Here is a 22,388-nt window from a genome sequence, read left to right as displayed (position 1 = left end):
TTTGCAATGTACCTACGAAGGTAGTCGCATCATGGTGATCAAGACATCGAGTTCACAAAGACTTTAAATCTGGCGATGAAGACAAAATGCCGCAGATTTTTATATTTCCAAGAATTATGTAATGGCAATTATGTCTTAAATCAATAAAATGACTTATTGTATTAACTCTTTCCCTCTAGGCGTACTCAAGAGTAATTGTGATGTCTAGGCAAGGTTTGATATGAGAGAACGGTTTTAAAAGTGAGCAACGCTCCACCAAAATCTCGCCTTACCTTACCTGGTCACAACCAAATTGAAATTACCGAACGGATTGAGTGACTACGGTTTGATTTTTATGTTGGATTAGATTTTGGTCAAGAAACTTTGATGTAATCATTGACTATTATTAATAAAGTATCGATTGATTTTATCTCATGTCATGGACATATTTTTCGAACTTTATTACTTACAAGATGTAAGTGCCAATGATTTTCATGTGGAAACACATTGTGAGAATGGACAAGAGTTCCTTTGCATCACCTCTAATGACTACGGACATAAACGAGTCTTAGAGAAACTTATGTGTCGCTCTAGTGGGTTGTATGCAACCACTATTCGAGTCATTGAATCCAACCGTGTCATGAGAGATGATTTATGGGATTCCGACACATATAGGCTTTGGCACGACCATTTGGGACACCCAGGTCGTGACATGATGATCCGTATATTAAAGACTTCACACGGACATCCCTTTTTTCAGAACGAAAAGAAGTAAAACTCGGTTTTTGGACATCGAAGGAGCCCCTGCGCCTCACGGCGCCGTTCACCCCCAAATCCGGCCATCCTTGGCCGGCGCCGCCTTCCCCCTGCGGCCTCAGGGTGGCATTGACGCCACCAAGGCTCCTTTGTCTCCAACTTTTACATCTAAAGTCACTTGTGATTTTGTGGCTCAACCAAAATCCTCATTGGTTGTTTCTAAAGCCCATCATTCGTTCTACAAAGCCTGCTCTTTAGCAAAGTTAGGATCGAGACCATCCTATGCAAAGGACACCAAAGAAAATATACCATTCTTGCAAAGAATCCAAGGTGATATTTGTGGACCTATTCAACCACCATGCGGACCATTTCGATATTTTATGGTGTTGGTTGACGCATCGACACGCTGGTCACATGTCATGCTATTGTCCACAAGGAACGCTGCATTTGCTAAACTCCTAGCACAAATAATTAAGTTACGGGCTCACCACCCTGATCATCCTATTAAGTCTATAAGATTAGACAATGCTGGGGAGTTTACATCAAAAACTTTTGATGATTATTGCATGTCCATTGGGATAGAAGTTGAACATCCAGTTCCTCATGTTCACACCCAAAATGGTCTCGCAGAAGCCGCCATTAAACGACTACAAATGGTCGCTAGGGCATTGGTAATGCGCACCAATCTCCCTATTTCTGCTTAGGGCAATGCAATATTGCATGCAGCTGTGCTTATTCGTCTGAGGCCCACTGCCACTCAACCCTTTTCTGCGTCCCAGATGGTGACTGGGTATGAGCCTAATGTCTCACACTTATAGATATTTGGGTGTGCAGTTTATGTGCCAATTGCGCCGCCACAGCGCACCAAAATGGGTCCTCAAAGACGATTAGGCATTTATGTTGGATATGATTCTCCAACGATTATCCGCTACATAGAACCCTTGACAGGCGATCTCTTTACCGCTAGATTTGCGGATTGTCACTTCGATGAGACAGTGTTCCCGTCGTTAGGGGGAGATAAGAACATCAATGTTCAACAGGAACGACAGGAATTGTCGTGGTCTGTCCCCACTCTGTCTCATCTTGATCCCCGAACGGCACAGTCCGAAATTGAAGTGCGGAGAATTCTCGATCTTCGGAACGTAGCAGAATCGATGCCTGATGCGTTTTCTGATATCGCTAAAGTGACGAGATCACACATACCTGCTGCAAACGTGCCTGCAAGGATTGATGTCCCTAAAACTAGAGGACATGACGCCAACTCAAGAGGATATGAGCATGGCGCCAACGTCCCCTCTCACAGTGATGGTGACGTTTTGGCTAGGCCCATGGCTCCTGCCAGGAAGCGCGGGAGGCCCATAAGTTCGATGGATTCTCGCCCAAGAAAGAAAGCGAGTTTGGCACAAAATAATCCATTAATCATCGATGTGAATAATCCATCTCATGAGAATATTTCGGATTATGGTTATGTCCAAGAGACATCATTGGGGGACGCTCCAATGTCAGAACCAACTCCAGAGAATAGAGAGATCTCCATAAATTACACTAGTGTACATGAGATGATGGATAGAAATTCTATGGCGATTGATGATGCATTTGCATATCATATTGCAAAAGGAATTATAGAATATGATGATATCGAACCTCGCTCTGTTGAAGAATGTCAACGAAGAGCAGATTGGCCTAAATGGAAAGATGTGATCCAGGTTGAATTGAATTCACTAACAAAGAGACAGGTATTTGGGCCTGTAACGCAGACACCCCCAAGTGTAAAGCCTGTTGGCCATAAATGGGTCTTTGTTAGAAAGCGTAATGAGAAAAATGAGGTGGTAAGATATAAAGCCCGCCTTGTGGCGCAAGGTTTCTCACAACGCCCTGGAATCGACTACGAGGAGACATATTCTCCCGTAATGGACGTTATAACGTTCCGCTACCTTGTCAGTTTGGTAGTTTCCGAAAAACTTGACATGCAGCTTATGGATGTGGTTACAGCATATCTCTATGGGGATCTAGATTCAGAGATATATATGAAGGTTCCAGATGGACTTCAATTACCCAAATCAAGTGGCTCTAAACCACGGAGCGCGTTTTCAATAAGATTAAAACGCTCACTATATGGATTAAAACAATCTGGACGGATGTGGTATAACCGTCTAAGTGACTACTTGATTGGGAAGGGATATATTAACAATGAAATATGCCCATGCGTGTTCATTAAGAGAACAAGTTCCGGATTTGCAATCGTAGCAGTTTATGTCGATGACATGAACCTAATTGGAACTCTAGATGAGTTGAAGGAAACTGCTAAATACTTGAAATCCGAATTTGAGATGAAAGATCTTGGGAAAACACGGTTTTGTCTCGGTTTAGAACTCGAGCACCGTAGTGATGGAATTTTGGTCCATCAGTTTGCATATACTCAGAAAATTCTAAGGCGCTTTCATGAAGATAAAGCAAAGCCTGTGAGTACTCCCATGATTGGTCGTAGTCTTGAGCCAGGAAAAGATCCGTTTCGTCCAAAGGATGAGGACGAAGAACCATTAGAGGCCGAAGTGCCCTATTTAAGTGCAATAGGCGCATTATTGTACTTAGCTCAATGCACAAGACCAGACATCTCATTCGCAGTGAACTTGTTAGCTCGACATAGCTCTGCGCCAACACGCCGCCATTGGATTGGTGTAAAGACAATCTTTCGATACCTAAGAGGTACGATTGATATGGGCTTATTTTATCCCTACAGAGAGAAGAGGAATGACGGAAGAATGGGATCGGACCCCATTAGGCATGGAGTCGCCGTCCATAACATGACCGTCGGCCATGTTGTCACCGCCAGTGCCGCCGCCGCCCATGGTGGTCGGCCTCACCCTATTCCCCTTCATCAAAACGACAACAATGTTTTGATGGGTTTTGCTGATGCAGGGTACCTCTCTGACCCTCACAAAGGTCGCTTCCAAACTGGTTATGTCTTTACCATGGGAAGCACTGCGATATCTTGGAGGTCTACGAAACAGACCCTTGTTGCTACTTCCTCGAATCATGCAGAGATTATTGCTCTACATGAAGCCGTTCGTGAATGTATATGGCTAAGGTCTGTGATTCGACATATTCAAGGAAGTTGTGGTTTGAAGTCTACCATAGATGAACCTACATGCATTTATGAGGATAATGCAGCTTGTATTGAACAAATGAAGTTAGGTTTCATCAAGGGCGACAACACCAAGCATATATCGCCCAAGTTCTTTTATAATCAGCAACAACAATCACTTCTAAATATTGAAGTGAATCAAATCCGATCAGAGGATAATGTAGCGGACTTATTCACTAAGTCGTTACCTAAATCCACCTTCGAGAAACATGTGAAGAGCATCGGATTGAGAAAGTTATCCGAACTCCCACGATTGTAGCAATCAGGGGGAGATATCGACATCAGGGGGAGTTATGATGTCTACATGTTCGATCTCGAAGAGTGAAGGACGTGTTGTGCTCTTTTTGTCCTTCGACCAGGGTTATTTTTATCCCACAGGGTTTTTGTTACCTGGCAAGGTTTTTAACGAGGCAACGGATGAAGCGTCACCACCAAGTTTGAAGCGGCACAAGGGGGAGTGTTGAAGGAATATCGATTTAGTGTGCCTTATCAAACTAGGAGTAGCAATAGGAGAGAAGGTTCTAGATTTCCCAATCCTACACGGATTGGTATTCCTTGTAACATTAGAACTAGTATTTTGTAATCCCTATATATATATAGGGCTCCTATTCTCAATAATAACACACATCTCTCTCTACAATTCTCTCTCGAATCTATTTTACTTAAACAGTTTTGTTTGATCAACCTAGGAAATTCCTCTGGTGGTTATGCATGACAAGAAAGCCATACGTACAGGTACTGATTTGCTTATTACCAACAGTTTCAAACTAACTATTCAAACACCAGAGTTGAGGGACATTGATGCATGCATTCATGAATAGACTGAACTCGGCATGAGTTGGAAATTGCAAATTCTAAAAGAAGATTGCAACTTCTAAAACCTGCTTACACTTCTCTGTATGTATGCTGCTGACAACCTGTCCAAGCACATGAGAAGATTGCAAATTCCGAAACCTGCTGACACTTCTCTGTATGAATGCTGCTGAATCTATACAGCTGCAATGTTCTTGTTTATTTTCTTTTTCAATATGGTGGGTGAGGTGCTTGAGGTATCAGTCAAAGAAAAAGAGGTGATAATACAATAGTTTTCTGGTTTTTGGGTTATTCAGCTATATCATATCTGCATACCATTGATCATGAGTATCTATGTATTAGCTTGCTATCCAAGAAAACCAACCAGATTATGAATTGAAGAAGAGAGATAAATAGTTTTTACATTATATATGTCATCTTAAAATTTTCCTGACTCAAAATTTTACATAATCAGTGAATGATTCAATTTTGGCCTTCAAAATTGAATTGAACGTATAGGTTATTATGTATACAGAAATTATGGCTTCATCATAGAGAATGAATTGCAGAGGGGCAACAATATCAAGCTAACAGTAACTTACAGAAATTAAAGTTCATGTTCTGTGACACTGTCATTATGTATACTATTCCGGATTAGAGGGGCTTCTTTCTTTTTGTACTGTACAATATATATCGTTTTTGAAGTACGAACTGGGAAGCATTGCAAGCTTCTCGGTTTCTCTTAAATATAGACAGTGATGCTGCCTTTCCATGCACCCCTTGTTGCCTCTTGGGCCATCAACAACAGTCTACCTTAAATGACTCTCATAGGTTTGAGGTAGTGCATTCCACTTAATGGTTAGAACGTTACTACCCTACTTGTTTGCATATTCATCTTTGTGGAATTAATGCTTCCATTGCTATCTATGATGAAGCTAAGTCAGCACCTCGAAAAATGAGGATATCTTCTCCGCAGGGAATTGTACAGCCATCCAAATTTTCTCCAGAGGTGCTAAGCAAGTGTTAAGAATTGCGATGTTTACATTACAAGGAATTCTGATACTGCCTATGTGATCACATCCAAACTCTTCTTTAACTTGACTCGGCAAATCCAGATAGAACGGTTGGCTTAAACGTGATACTGGAATTACAAGTCGCTTATGCTGGCTAACTAAATTAACTATGATCTTTTCCCTTCGATGGTTCAGTAACTGAGTGTTGGTCTTAGACTAGCTGTTTGACGAAATTTAGATGAATTATTCTTATGTCTCTGATAGTAACTATCTTTTGCTTTTTTTTTTTTTTTTTTTTTTTTTTTTTCCCATTTGTTATGAACTCAGTTACAGAACTCACCTAAAGGGCTCAACCAGCACTTAGGTTCAGCTTACCCACACGACTGACACGACTAGGTTTGGTCTTCTCTTTTTTAACCTTTCTGTTGTACAATTTGGTTTTCTTTTCTTATATTTTTCTCTGCTATGATTAATATCCTTCCCATGATGAAAATTCCAGCTCTAATTATTCTTTTAATACCGCAGGGTATCAAAGATTAATTAAAGCCTATGGATGACGCTATCTGCATATTTTGATGGGAAAGCATCTCATTAAATTTGAGAGATCGCAATGTCAGGATCAGATGTGGTTTAATTGAAGACCCCGTTTTGTATTTGGCATGCCTTGGTTAAAAAATAGATAATCCATTAATTCATCAGTATTAATTCGTCATCAAAATTTGCTGGGATTTGGTAGTTGTAGACTTGTCGCATAGAGATACAAGAAAAAAAAAATGATATAATGAAAATTACTGACAAGTAATTAGAAATTTGATCAGGATAATTTGAAATATATTGTATATTCCCATAATTTTTCTGGAGGACAAGAAAATTTTACATAGGGTTCAAAATTTGGTGTTAAGAACTTCAGACAGTAGTTGTCTTGGAGAGTTCATGCAATGTAATTTGCCTGCTTCATGAGATGTGATTTGATTCTTCTTTTTCTTATCAGCTCAGAATCAGCTTGGAATACAGCAGATTTCATTTCCCCTCGGCGCAAGAGGCGAATTGATTCAGTACATGATGAGATAGCCTCTTCAATCTTGACTGATCAGCTGCGAGTTTCCAAATGAGGATGTTTTGGATCCAACTTCAGTAGTGTTCTTGACTCACACACTAAGGCGGAAAGTGACATCAAGGAAGGTGTCTTGACTGCAAGGAATTGTGATACCACCCATTGGATGATGGTATCCGAATTCTTCTTCAGCTTGACTCAGCAAACTCTGAAACAAAGGTTGGTTCAAATATGATATTGGAACCACAAATCGTTTCTTCTGGCTCTGTCCAACATATACCACAAAGTGGCCTTTAGGGATATCTGCTTTCTTTGTGTTGGCAATTCGAGGCAATCGGAAACCCATGATTTCTATATTACTGAAGTGATCAAAAGAGGAAGAAAGAATTGAAAGGAATTGGGAAACAGAAAAGCTTTATTTGATGCTTGCAATGAGAGGAGTTGAGTAGCTTATGAAGTTGATCGTGTGTGTATATATAGGTGAGATGGTATGTGGTAAATCATCTGATAGATGAAATGCTTGGTGAAGAAGAACCGAGTTGGGCTCCAGTTAGGAACAGTAGCTTGTGAGAGATCACATGGGGAACTTAAGCCCCACTTAGATTTCACATGCAAATGTTACCAAACTGTATACTTGGATAGAAACATAGGTAGGGAACGTCCGTTGGATATATAGCCGACAAGAAGAAGACTAGCTACCACAAGTTTCAATACATGTAACAAACTACATATATATATGTTGAAAGATAGAGGCTGCAATAATCATCTAGTGGTGAAGATTGAAGAAGGACTATCATATAGTACGTGCAATGAGTGGTCAAATGGAGGGACACTGGGCGGCTTGTGAGAAATCCTGAATCACATGAATTTGTTTTTGTCTTGCCATTCACGTAACTCATTATCCCCCTCAGGAGATTTCAAATATGCTACTGAAGAAACCTTCTTTTGTAGAGACATCCAAGTCTTCTGTTCCTCCTGTATATAACTTACAAGAGCAAGGGAGGCGACTTCCGAAGCAGGGAGCCATTAGTGTCACTAAAGGTTTTTCATGTGAAGGTGGAAAATTGGGAGGTTATAGATTCCAGATTCCTTTGTGTTAGTGTTTCATCGATAGAGAAGGTACTTATTCAAACATTTCAAAATCCTTTGCGCGTATACGAAGCTTGAGCAAAATGTTGATAAATTAAATTTAAGCTACTAGGTGTAGTGTTCATATATATGAATGTTTGCACCTGTTTTTTGCACGTCGACCTACTAATTAAGCTCTCGCTGTTGGATGAGAGAGAATTTTGACTGAGATTAAGTAAGGGCCAAGAATGAAGTCACTCAATCATTCGGTTGAGAATGAAATTAATTGGCCATTCAGTTGAGATGAGGAAATTAGTCAAATAAGCATTAGGTCGACCGAGAATATATAATTTAGGTCATACGGCCGAAATGAAGGTGTTAACCGAAATCAGAGTTTCTCGGTCACTCGATCGAGATTATAGTTTTGAGTCATATGACTGAGCGTTGTTTGGTCACTCGACCGAGATTAGAGTTTTGAGTATGAGATAAAAACATCGTTCAATCACTCGGCTGAGGTTTGAGATTTTGGGTCGAACAACCCAAAAGATAATGAAAGTGGATCACACGGTTACATGGTTGGAAAATCTAAGTTCAAATGAGTGACTACGCAGATGGGCCGAGAATGAGTTTAGATATGCTCGGCCAAGCCCAACTGACAAACATCGGCCGAGGAGTCCGTTCAAGGAAGGAATCCTCACAAGGAAAGAGTTCAAATCAATTAAGGATTTCAATTGTGAAGATTCTAGATATCAGCTGAATCATAACATTTATGGATGAATCAACCCAAAAAAGGAAGATGAATCCTGCTTGAATTCCACGTCTTAGAGAGCAAGTTAGCCTAGGTTTTGATCTGTATATATAGGAGCTTTAAACTTATTGTAAACGGTCCTGCACCACAGAAACAAATAAATATACAACTTTTACTCTCAAACTTTTCTCTTGCTATCTCATAGGTACTTTACCTTCAATCCAACTTTCATAACTTGTTTTTATTTCTAGTTTCTTACTTCAATTCAGTACTTTACATTCAAGCACTTTACTTTCTTGTTTTTTTTATTTATCCGCACTTTAATTTTCGCACTTAGGAGTATTTCATAACATAGAATTATCATCCATTGATCTCTTTCGGCCAGTCCGGATTGGGTCGATGCGATTTGCTGTTCACACACACATAATCTCACAACGCTTTGACAACCGAGTCCACTTCAGCTTCGTCTTCACCGTGATTTGTGAGTACATTCACCCGATAGATCCCTCGCTTGTCACCCGAACCTTTGAATTTACCCAAGAAGTGAACGTGATAGATGATCCCGGTCAGGATTGACGCGTAACTGAAGTCCTTGCAACAGAGGCATTAGAACCTAACGGCCGAGAGGGTTCCTTCCTCGGCCTTCAATCATTGGATAAGAAGTCAGATATAAGCGCAAATCAGATCTGAACCTCGCTCGGCCATTCGGCCACGAGTTGGCACGCCCGCGCAATTTCAGAAGGACGATTCAACCACAGGTCCCTTGGCCCTCATTTCGGCCGAGACGATTTTGAGGCAAACAATGAAGATTGCATACTTTAAGCTGAATACCAGCTTGAGAAATGTGCAGCTTCAGTGTGTTTCATATATGGTCTCTAAGCTCAACAAGCTAAAAGAACCATGCATACAATTGGTTTGGCCAATTTAGAAATTTCACTTAATTGGTTACAATCGGGGACTAGAAAAAATGGTTATTCACAATGATATTAGAAGAAAATGATGAAATAAGAATACGTATAACCCTTTTGATTTTTGATAACTTTACCGAAAACTAGCTAGTATGTCAGGATACTAGTGTATATAAGAAGCAACTGCAAGACATGAGAGGCGCCAATCCAAAGATCGGATCAAAGTATAGGTTTTTGGTGGGTGATATTTTGGGGTTTTGGATTTTGTTTCAAGTTGTTTTTCCCTTAAGTTGATGATCAGAATAGCTGGATTAACTAATTATTGGGAGGCAATAATCATTTTATTGGGGCAATACACTTATTCTGAAGGGCAATAATAATATTATTGAGGGGCAATAATGTTTATACTGGGAGGCAATAATCATATTATTAGGGGGCAGTAATGTTTCTACTGGGGGGCAATAATCATATTATTAGGGGCTACTGTGGGGCAATAATAATATTATTGGGGAACAATAATATTCTCTCGTGACCTATGAGATCTCCGACGAACTTTTTGAGAACTTCTGGCGACTTGTGACAGGATTCCGGCGACCGGTGACCGGACTCCAGCGACAAGTGACCGAACTCTGGCGGCGGTGACGGGACTCCGGCAGCCGGTGACCGAACTCCGGTCAAGTCTCCGTTGACTTCTCTCCAAGTGATAATGAGAGGGAGGGCAAAATTGTCTCAATAATATATAGAAAAAAAAAATACTTAATTGGGTATTAGGGCAAAAAATATGTAATTTGTTGGGTAAGTGGGAAATCTTATAAGATGCTTGGATAAGTGGGGTAAATGAAGCTCAATTTTGGGTAAATGGACATTTTCTCAATTTTTAAATACACCCCCTCAATTACTTAATGGACACCCTTTATATTTTTTTTTGTCTCATTTTTTCATCAAACTTTCATCTGTGCCCCTCCTCATCAAATAAATAAATGATAAAAACTTTTTTAAAAAAATTTATGTCGGCTATGTATTATAAATTTTCATTTAATAGATTCTTTTACTATATTATATTTATTTATTGTGGAATTAATTACTAATTAATTCTGACACATATTATTATGGTGAGTTTTCTATTGGAACCTTCAAATTTACTCACTTGACCTCCTATGCTTTTTACAACTCCTATCAAATTTTCAAATACTAAATTTACACACTAAATCTCACTCAAGTTCCTCAAATAACCTCAATCATATCATTTGCAAACAAACTATTATCTTTAACAAATTTGGCCATTTCAATTATTAAATTATTCTATAGATCTTAATTACATCTCCATTCCTTAATCATACAACATATATCTCTTATCCAATAAAAAGAAATCAAAAACAAGGTATTGGGTTTCAAAAATTAATGTCTAATTAACAAGAAAATGTTTTAACATGAACTATTTTGTGTTTTTTTTTTTTAAAAAAAAATTCTCTATTTTTGTACCTCATGATTAATTATTTAAAAAGATTTTTTTTTAATTGCTAGCTTCTATTATTATTTTGTGCAAATATAATGAATGCACTTAGATTTAGGTCATAATAGGATTTCTTTTGTTCTCCCTCACCAATGTCCGTTCAACATGTATGATGATACAACATAGTTTTAATTCTTGGGTTAATGCTCATACACCCCAGATTCCTGAGAATACTTCTCATACACCCCAGTGTCTTATTTTTATTCCTCTTTACACAACTCTTTCTCTTTTTCATTCCTACCAACCCATCTTATCAAAATTCTTACCAGTAGTACCCTTCTCTGATGTCTCTGTCAGTTGGTTTTCCTTAAATGTCTGTTTTCTTTCTTTATGCAAATTGTTCTGTTGAAACGTGTTGGGCCCATAAGAATTATATTTGTTTAAATATATACAGATGTTGCAATCATCCTCTATTTCAAAGGTAAACAGTACCCTTTACTATTCAGAATTTCGATTATTGACAGACTAGAGCTGAATGCTATTTGCAAAAATACTAGCAAAGAATTGAACAAGGAAAGAGAAAAATTGAGAAATTGAAAGACTATAGAGAACGTCTTCCTAGGGAAACTCCCAATTACTGGGATATCCTCCCAGAATCTATAAAATAGAACAAGATATAGATAATTTCTTATATGTTCTAGAAGAGGAACAAAAACCTCTTGATTATTTGAGCATTGGTTAGATCCGCAAATCACTGGTATCAGAGCTTGAAAACGAAGCTCAGCAAGCAGGGGAACCCCCCATGGGGACAATGTCTGATTTGATAATAGATAGACTGAATTCTCTATTACAATTTTCTGATGAAAAATATCAGATCCTGCAGAAAGAAATATCTAGATGTCAAGATCATCTAGAAAAAATTCCTTTGATAATCCACCAATTAGAAACATTGGAAAACAAACTGGATTATATCAAAGAACTTCCAAAAACGGAAGAAGAAAAGCTAACGAGTGTTAGTAGAAAAATCAATGAACAGCAAAAAACGCTGGATTCTATGAAAAATATACTGAAGGACAAGAAAGTGCCTACAGTAAAACCAAAGAAGGCTAATGGGTTCAAACCATTAGAAAGACCAGAAAAGAATCTTGTTCCAAACATGATTTTTCTGGAACCATCAACTAGTTCTACTAGTATTCGGTATGAAAAGCCGAAAGAAACTCGAGATGTCAATATGCTAAGCATCTTCGGGAAAAAGAAAGGAGTACAACTCCTAAATGCTGAAGAATTTGAATACAATGAAATCGAGCATGAGGTAAAAAATGCCTCAATTCCAAAGCTAGATTTCAAACAAATCTACAGAAGGGGAACCTTTGACCTGATGGATAGCCATCATTTCAAAGTACTGGAATTTACAACCCCCTCCACAACAGGAGAAACAGATCTACTGATGATCACTCCAGCTGAAGTTGCCCGAGCCAGATCAAAAAATGATCAATTTATGCATATTGGAGCAGTCCAAGTAGGCATAAAACTTCTAGCTCGAGAAGGCATAAACTGTTCGGTTCTATGTGTCTTACAAGACAATAGACTAACAGACTTTCAAGCTAGTTTGCTGGGAACCCTTGAAGCATCTTTGTGCAATCAAGTAGCGTATTTCAACTGCTTCCCCAACTTCTCAACCAGCTTGAAGGATGCAGCCCATTGTCTCCGACTGAGAGTCAAGACAGATGGCATATCTATGAAAAATGATATGCAAGAATTGGCGATAGTATACAGAATATACTACAAACTGATGAGCACTACAGTAGAGCCAAAGACAAGGATATCAAACATCCCTGGTCTTACTACGGGATTTCTCACCAGTCAGAAGAACCATTCACAGCAGATTCACAAGGTTACTTGGAAGGAAGTAACTTTTCCTATTGAATGGAAATTATCTGGTCCGAAGCTACCAGCAGAAAGTGCAAAAGCTAAAATCTATGAAAGTAGAAAGACTGGAGAAATCAGTCTAAATTTTGACAATCACAGAAAAAGTGATGTCTGTCCTGAGAACATCAGGATAAACAAAAATCTTCTCAGAAGAAGCTACAACACTAGAGAGGCTAGTGTCAGTGGTACAAAAAACTCTGAAGAACCCTCAGAGTCTATATCCATTACTGAAGAAGAATTGGAAGCTGATTTAAACAGACCAACTAATATGCTTAGAGCACAAAAGCTCTATGATCTCTATGAAGAAGCAGAGTCTTGCGAAAACCCTGAACAATTAGAAAAACTAATCGAAGAAATGAAAAATTTCAAACCAGGAAAGGAGAGAAAACTCCTACCCTATCAAGATATTGAAATGGAAGAAGGAGATAGCTCCAGTTCCAAAACAATTATCATTAGAGAAAAGGGAAAAATCAAACTCCCTGTTCAGAAGGTCCCTACGGGCAGAAATGGAGAAAGAAATTCTCAAAGATTTGTCCCAGAGTACCAATTTCCAACTATGGTATCTGGCTAGATCTAGATAAAGTTCTAGACAAGAGGAAAACTCTTGACCAATGGGTAGACAGCCTGATGATGGCATCCGCTCTTACCCTTGGAAAATTTGAAGCTCCTAATCTTCAGATGTACTTTGAGACTACTCTCACTGGAGTAGCTAAGAAGTATTACTTCTCTTTCAAAGAAACTGCCAGAGGAAAAGAATGGCTGGATGAGATCAGAACTTCGAAATCTCCGTATGATTTTGCAGCGTGGAGATCTTTCAAATTTCAGTGAAAAGGCTAAAGAAACGGCCAAATCAAATATTCATGCACTAAAGATTTGTGACATGAGATATTTTGAAGAATACTTGAATGAATTTCAAGAATATTACTGTACGATTGGTGAACTAGAGAATACTGATCTAGTCAACCTGTTGCACAGGAAACTCCCTGAGCCATGGAGAACAGCTGTGAGAGAAAGCATAGCTGAAAAACCAATTGAAAGATTTTCAGTTGGAGGAATTGCCGACAGAATCCGGCAATTACTGAAAGAACAATGCAAAACGAATCTTAGAGCAAAGATGGCTAAGAAACAACTCAAAGGAGTTGAAAATTTCTGCCATGGAATAATGGATGTACCCACAAACTGGGGATGTCATGAATCCAAGTTCCACAGAAAAAGAAAAGAAAAATATTACCCCAAAAGATTCAACAAGGGTAATAAGAAAAGAGATTGGAAATTCAAGAAAAGTTCCAATTACAAGAAATAACAGGAGGAAAATCCGAAAAAGAAATTCTTCAAGAAAAAGAAGAATACTCATCAACATAAACAACAACCCAGCAAGAAAGCTTGCAGATGTTGGTTATGTAAAGCTGAAGGGCACTATGCCAACGAATGCCCAGAAAAGGGTAAAAGAACTACTAAAGCTCTGTTTGAAGAATACGAGCCTATAGTAGAAACAGCTAACATGAAAGGCTACGAAATAGCCTATTCCGATGATGAAGAAGACGACAGGTCAGTATATTCTGCCTGGTCTGACGAAGATGAATCATCTGAGTCTGAGACAGATTCTGAAGTAGAGTACTTCGAATCTAGACAAATGAATGTTTTAAGAATAAAAAACTGGGAAGAAAGTAAGACAGACTCATTAATGTCTTCTTATCAGGTGAACCCTGGTACATTCGTTTGTGACTACTGCCTCTGTCACGAAAAGAATGGTCTCCCTATGTTTTGTGAAGAGTCAAAAAAGACTTATCACAAAGAATGCTTCATAGCTGAAGCAAGAAGAAAAACCAAGAATGGCCTTGTCAGCCAATTGGTTGAACAAGAATATGAAGAATATTTCTCTGAGAAAAAAGAGAAAGAAGTCGAAACTTTGTTCCAAAAAATCATGGAACCTTCTTCCTCAAAAATAGAAGAAGAAAAAATAACCGATGAAGAAAAAATCGATGAAGATATTGAACTGGTTGAACCACCAGAAATTGTTCCAGAAGAATGTAAACCATTCATTCCAAAGGAACAAGCTCAAGAAAATGAGCTTCAACAATCGAAGGTCGTCTCTACGAGTAGATACAGCAACTACATAGAGATTGGACTAAAATTCCCTGACCATAAAAAATATCATCTACATGCCTTTGTAGATAATGGATAGGGATTTACCGTTGCAAAGAGATTTGCAATTCCAGAAGAACTCTGGAAAGAAGATAAGAAAAAATCTGCTACTGGCGTCACATTTGATGGAAGCCATCTCACCATGAATAAAGTAGCAAAGAATGTTCAGATCACCATTGGTGGAGGAACATTTATCATCCACAACGTCTGGCAATCTGAAGGCCAAGGCTCAGATTTCTTGTTGGGAAATGATTTTATTCTCCAACAGAGATTTATTCAGGATGAAGAAGCAATAGGCTTCAGAAAAGGAGAACGGGTGTTCTGGGCAGATCGGCTTACCCAAGCAAAAAGTGTGGTAGGACCAAACTTCACTACCCAATATCAGAGATCGCAACAGAATAGTGGTGATCTTATCCCCTACAAACCAAAATTTGAACCCATACTCCAAATCAAACAACAAGAAGAATTGCTTGTTGAAGAATCTTCTGAAGAAGAAGAAGAAGAAGAAACTAGTGAAGAAGAATAAGCTAGTTTCATTCATGAACATAATCTCAAGCACTTTCAGAATAAGCTTGAGTCTCAGAAAATTCCCACCCTTGAGAAAATCAAGAAACTACTTGAAGAGAACATCGACACAGATCCTCAGAAGTTTTGGGAAAAAGACCCAGTGGTCTGTGAATTAAGATTACATGACATGAATGCTCTCTGTCATGTCAAAGCCATTCCTCAGTACAAAGAGGAAGACCAAAAAGAATTCTGAAAAGATATTGAAGATCTCCTGAACAAGAGATTAATTCAACCGTCCACTAGCCCTCATCATGCTCCAGCATTCTACGTGAGAAATCATGCAGAAACCCTTAGAGGAAAAACTAGAATGGTTATTGACTACAGAGATTTCAATAAAAAGACTGTCAAAGACGGCTATCAAATTGCTCAAGTACGAGTATTGATCAACCAGCTCAGAGGAGCAAAGGTCTTTTCAAAATTCGATGCAAAGTCGGGGTTTTGGCAAGTCAAGATGCATCCTGAGAGTGTGCCTCTCACTGCATTTGGAACACCACAAGGACATTACGAATGGTTGGTAATGCCTTTTGGTCTCAAGCAAGCTCCCTCAATATTCCAGAGAAAGATGGACAACATCTTCAAGCATGTTGCGGAGTTCTGCGTCGTCTACATAGATGACATCCTGGTCATCTCCAAAAACAGAGAAGAACACATGAAACACCTCCATGAGGTTGTAAAGCTGATAGTTCAGCATGGAATTATCCTAGGAGAAAAGAAAATCTTCTTTATCCGCGATGAAGTTGATTTCCTAGGAATAAACATAAAAAATGGGGTAATAAAACTCCAACCTCATATCCTTGAGAAGATCTGGAAATTTCCGGATAGAATTCCTTATGCTAAGAGTCTAGAGAGATTCCTTGGCGTCATAAATTATGGAAGAGATTTCATTCCTAAGATTTCAGGGTTAACAGCAATGTTATCTCCTAAAACGAGTTCCAAGAGAAAATGGAACTTCACAGAAGATGATGAAAAAACTGTGAAGCAGATAAAAAAATCTCTGCAAAAACCTCCCTCCTCTTCAACAACCAGAAGAGAATGATGAGATTATCCTCCAGACAGATGCGAGTGATAATTACTGGTCCGGTGTAGTTCTAGCGAAAGCGCCTGGAACTAACATTGAAACTATCTGCAAATTTTGTAGTGGTAAGTTCAGCCCTGCAGAACTGAATTATCCCACAGGGGAAAAATAAATTTTGGCTGTAAAGAAAACAATTTTAAATTCTCCAGCTTTTCTTGGAAAACCCTTTACTGTACGCACCGATTGTGCTAGAGTAAAGAACTTCAAAAATTTCAAACTTGATAAAGCTGCTGATAGAGGAAGATTAGCTAACTGGCAATTATTTCTTAACCAATACGATTATGTTGTTGAATTAATTGCAGGAAACAGAAACTATCTTCCAGACGCCTTGACAAGAGAATTAGCCATGTTCAACAGAAGAGATGACGACGAAGGTCGCAATCCCAGAAGCAGAAGACCTGGGAAAGAACATGAAGACACAGAGGATCCCAAAGAAAAAATCCTCAAAAGATTCCTGCTAGGTCCAAAAGGACCAGCCACAACTGATCAATCCCAGGGTAAAGGATTGACTAGCCCGTCTCAAACGGCAGACGGTAAAGGCTCATCAAGACCGTTGACGGCTGTTGCTTTGCCAAAAAACAAACCTACTCCAACTGGAGTAATTAATGTTTTTAATTATGAACTTCGAACTTTTGACACTCCTGTGTTCAGAACTGGCAGGAGACTCGCTTACCACCAGAAGGCAATTCTGGACAATCTTTTATTTGCCTTCCAAGAAAGAAGCAGTGGTCTAATGTTCCCAGCTCTCTTCGCCTTAGCTGAAGAACTTTATGAAAATGGCAGGCCACAGTTCGAAGAACTACAGCAGAGTGCTGTCAAGAAAGAAAAAATTAACTTCCTTGAAAGTCCAGAAAGTGCTAGGGTCCCTATCATGGCACTCACTGAAGCAGACTGGCATAAATTCCACAATCTAATAGGAAGGCACAATTCAGAAGACCTAGTTCCTCCAACCCTCTTCATCATCGCGGGACCATATGTTGGAAGATACCTGGTAAATGTTCAGAGTGAACATCCTCAAGAACACAAGCTTTGGCTTGTTGAAAATGGTTTTGTCCATAATCTGTGGACCAAAACTAATGATGATCTAAAAGGTTTGCCGCCCATCATCGTCAATACAGTCAAGAATGTTAGAAAAACTGACTGTACGCTTCGTCTGAAGTTTAGATCCACTCCTCCAGAATGGATCCAGCAAGCAAATGGTGAGGTTGAATACATTGCTCCATATCACTATGTGAGAATTATTCTGAGACAATATCTGCAACCTGCCTGTGTTGGGTACAATGGCCAACCAAACTCTAGCATCCCATGGATGAAGGCCATGGCTTTGGAATACATGAAAAAGATCATCTCTGAAGACCTCAGCAATACCTTCCTGGCAGCAGGAGAGAAGACTATTATCACTGCGTACGATCATCCTGACGTAGTCAGCAGTGACCTATTCCTATCTCTCACCAGAAAAGAGATAGACTCAACAATGGCATGCATGCAGTGGGTAGACAAACTTGAAAACGACAACCACTACAAGATGTATGTCGACACAGACGTTGAAGACAATGCTACAACAGTCAGAATGGCCCTGGCAGACAACAACTCCTTTGTCTTTGGCCACAACTCGGAGACTGACGACAACATGTAGCAGCTGGTGAAGAAAAAAGCACCAAAACAAAAAAGCAACTGTTCCCTTTTTCAAAAGATACTTTTGCTTTTCAAAAAAGAAGAAGGTGAAAAACATTTCACCCAGATGCTTTTGCTTTTCCCTGTCCGACCTCCATCATCAGGAGCACTCAGAAAAGCAGAAGATCAGGGAGTTGTTCTGTACATTTTTGTGTTTTGAATTTCAGTTTGAGTTCCGCTCTCTATATAAGGAGCTTTAGTTTCATTTGTAAGGCATTCGAAAACGGAAACATCAGTCCGATATTCGAAAGTAGCCATATCAGTTCTAAATTCAAACAGTTTAGGAGTGTGCTTCCATTTCTGTTTAAGAGTACAGTAGTGTGCTTCAGTACAAGTAAGTACCTGTTCTCATTCTTATGGATAGCTAAACAGTTTTGCTGTTTACCTGAGAATGAGGCTCTGAATGTTTAACATGTATATTATTTGAATAAATAAATTCATATGGTTACTCATCCACTCATTCAACAAATGTCATTGTCATTTTATAATTATTTCCTTAATATCATTGTCACCATGTTCCTTCATGTTTCTTCATCCAAAATGTCTGCATCTTATAGAAACCCAAAGTCATGTTAGTATTATTTACTCGGAAAAACCAGTTTTAAAACCAAAAATTAGGAGAAAACAGCAGTGATTCCGCCTGTTAAAGTATCCGTTAGGCAAGTGGCCGTTAGGAGAAAAACTTGGGCATGTTGAAGGCTAGTTTTGTTTTTTTTTTTGTCGTTTAAAATAAAATTTTTCTGGTCAAGTACTATTAGCAAAACCACGGGTTATTATAGGATACAAATGGCATTTAGATAAAGACCTATCCCTGTTAGTCTTTTCTCAAAAGTAACAGTGTAATACATAAGTGTTGGGTAGCTCCGAAAAATACCGGAGCTTTTTGGGTATACGGGAAAGAACCCTTAATTCTTATTACACTAGCCTTATTCTGTGCGATGCACTTGTTATTATTGAAATTATGAGAGGTTTTCTTCTCTTCCATTCCCTCAATTTTAATTCTTTTTGTGTTTTTTTATTTATTTTATCATAATAACCCTAATAAATAATTTGATTATGAACTTTTATATTTGTTCCAAAGATTATTGTAGACATTTTTCATGATTTAGTGAAAGTACATGTCAATTGATTTTTATTTTAATTTTTTTAAATTAAAAAAGTTATCTCTCCTAATTTTAAAGAAGTTTCTCCTTTTTTCCTGGGAGGTATTGTAATTTTTTGAAATATGATATAGCCAATTAACTATCCTATCCTCATCTAGAAATAATTTATTTATTAATACCTATATTATATTAGGGCATATATGGTATTTCAAAAATTTAACCATTCCCTCAAGAATTGACTTAATTATATAAGATATATAAAAATGCTTTAATGAGTATGTAGTCAAAATTGGAAAATGAAAATAGATAGGGAAACCAATCAATAATGCAATCTACTATTATTGAGTTGGAAAATTTAGAGAAAATAAATATAATATATTTTTTTTGATATATTTATTGTCCTTAAAAGTCATTTTGACAGGACCCGCCCCGGATTTTACCCTGAAATCCGAAGTGGCCCTGCAGAGCCCACCTTTGAAGAAATTTTACAAAAAATTTGGCAGAACTTCCCCTAAAAATGGACTATCCAAAACCTGTAGAAATACATTCATACTTCTAACAAACCAATCTTATATCCCTGGAGCCACCCTGCTCCCAAAATTATATCATCTCTAATTTCACAAATACAAGTCTCAACTCAACACCATTAATCCCATAGGTTATCAGAGCAATTCTAATCCAAGGTAGACAAGGAAAACATAAATAAAATGAAAACGAGGAAGCTATGCTGATGACTATGGCTCGATTCCATGTACGCCCGACCTCAACTAATCTAACCTGCACACTGGGCAAAAGAAACTGAAGGGCCCAGGGGGAAGTACATAAAAACGTTAGCGTGAGTGGACAAAAATAAGTAGACAAGATAATTTAAATAAAGCAAAGCTTTAATACTTTCCCACAATTTGATGTAGTAAAAAAAAAACCCTTATGCATGCAACGTTTATAAAACACATTTCTTTAAGCTCGAAAACTCGTGAGAACATACCAGCCCCGCTGGTTAAACAAAATCGGACTAGCCCCGCTAATCAAGTAACAACAAAGTATGGGGAAGAAGTCATCACCATACGAGTAAGGGAGCCTCCCAGGCTCAGGTCGGAGTGTCCCACACTCTTGAGCATCCCATGCTCTGCGCAACTCAGCCCCAAACACATAGTAAACGGGGATGAGTACTAATAGGCTAGCTAGCAATAAAATAATACGACCCAGGTATGGTGGGTTAAAATCATACGTAAACTGAAAATCAGTAAGGCTTCCCCAATATCTCACGAGAAAAAATATATTCCAACGACGTGGCCCCGCACACCAAAATATTCTCAAATTCGTAAACCAATATGCGAGATTAAAATAAATCCATGAATCCCAACGAAAATCCCATTTTCAAAGATACTTTGGGAAACTCAAAATCGACGAATGAAAACAATATTTAATTCCGGAAACCACCTCGAAAAATAATTCGTCAAAAATTAATAAATCGCAAATCATACTTTATTTCGAAATTCGCAATATCCTTTTAAAACTTAGAGCCAAAAATCATTCTGAAATTATAACCGAGATAAATCATGATCAAATTCAAAATCTAAAATCCAAATCAATAAACCAATTTATATTCTTAAATAAATAAACGTATTAATTAATTACGAAACAATATTACATGCATCACTTAAAATCAAATGTCCATTCACAGTATACGGCTAACGTGGCACCCGAACGTAAGGATCCTCGTCGAGCGATGGGTCGGTACCTCATCCTGTACAAAATTATATTCCATAAACAACAATTCGACACTCAATAAGATTCTAAACCGGAACCCGAAACCCCAAGTAAACCAACATCTCTAATACTTCTTGAATTCAACGCAACTTCACCACTAATATCAATCCGTCGATTACAGTATTCCATAACGGAAACAAGGGAAATCTGAAGGTCGGATTCCCACAAATCGACAACCGAAACTCCCAAACTTCGGAAATTCACAATCAATGTCAAACTTATCCAAAATTCACCAAAATCACATATCCAACCTCTACAACAAATATAGGATTTAATAGGCTAAAAATTGAAGTCAGAAAATAGCTCTACGCGCCTCCACGCGGCGCCGGCCACCACCTCCGATGGCCACCAAATTTTGGCGGTAGCTTCGTCTCGACCATCCAAATATTTTTCTCAACTATCACAAGTCTAGAAAACAACTAGAACTAGATCAACAATTAAGGAAACAGTAACCCGATTTGAGTTCCAAAGTTCAAACCTTCGATCCGTCGTTTTCATTGCGTTTTGTGGAAGAAAGCTTGGAGGGATGTCGTCTACGGCTCAATACTTGCAGAAAAAGCCCAGAAAAACGGCCGGAGATGGCCTGAATTGAAGGAAAATGGCGTTGACCGTTCTTGCTACAGTAAAGTTCTACGGCTTATATCTCCCTTTTCCGGCCACGGCGCGATGAACTACAGCTGCAGGGAGGCTGGGTATGAGGAGAGGAAGTCGAACCGTGCCGGTCGCAAGTCCCCAGGTGGCCGGACGCCGGAGTTGCAGAGATGAGCCGAAGAGAGAGAGAGCGGGAGGTCGGGGAGCAGAGAGAGAGCGCGGGGGAAAGAGAGAGAGAGTTTTACCCAGCCACAGTAAAAATTCAAATATATATACTAATTTATCATAAACAGTAACTTCCATTTTTTGCTTATAACTTTAGCATACAAACTCTGATTTTTACGTACCACATATGCACGCGCTCGGTTTAACGTCCCCCACAACTTTCATGAGAACATTTTCTCAAATTTTGACTCGAACAAAAAGTCAACTTTTAGGGCCACTAAAAATATCGAAACAAAGTAAAAAGTGAAAGTAGTTGTCGTTTACCGTCCAAATGACTAGTAAACGGATAAATTAAGATACGGGACGTTACACATTTTATATGAGATTATATATGTCATTTAATAATTTATAATAGAGTGAGGTCAATTGAGCAGATTTAGAAAGTTCTCTTTT

General features: G+C 38.6%; 2 long non-coding RNA genes across 2 annotated transcripts; one reads left to right on the top strand and one right to left on the bottom strand.

The window, feature by feature from the left end:
* The first annotated feature begins 4,549 nt into the window (after positions 1–4,549).
* Positions 4,550–6,826, top strand: LOC133742724 (uncharacterized). Its single transcript, XR_009862693.1, has 3 exons — positions 4,550–4,615; positions 6,013–6,081; positions 6,211–6,826. It is a non-coding gene; the product is annotated as an uncharacterized LOC133742724 (long non-coding RNA).
* Positions 6,827–19,747: 12,921 nt separating this feature from the next.
* LOC133742721 (uncharacterized) lies at positions 19,748–21,997 on the bottom strand. Its single transcript, XR_009862690.1, has 2 exons — positions 21,658–21,997; positions 19,748–20,207 (listed from the first exon to the last, which is right to left on the bottom strand). It is a non-coding gene; the product is annotated as an uncharacterized LOC133742721 (long non-coding RNA).
* Between the last annotated feature and the right edge of the window lie 391 nt (positions 21,998–22,388).

Source organism: Rosa rugosa, chromosome 4, assembly GCF_958449725.1.
Source record: "Rosa rugosa chromosome 4, drRosRugo1.1, whole genome shotgun sequence".
In the NCBI taxonomy this organism is placed as follows: Eukaryota; Viridiplantae; Streptophyta; class Magnoliopsida; order Rosales; family Rosaceae; genus Rosa; species Rosa rugosa.
The sequence above is the reverse complement of the archived record's forward strand: the minus strand, read 5'-3'. Positions and strand labels throughout refer to the sequence as shown.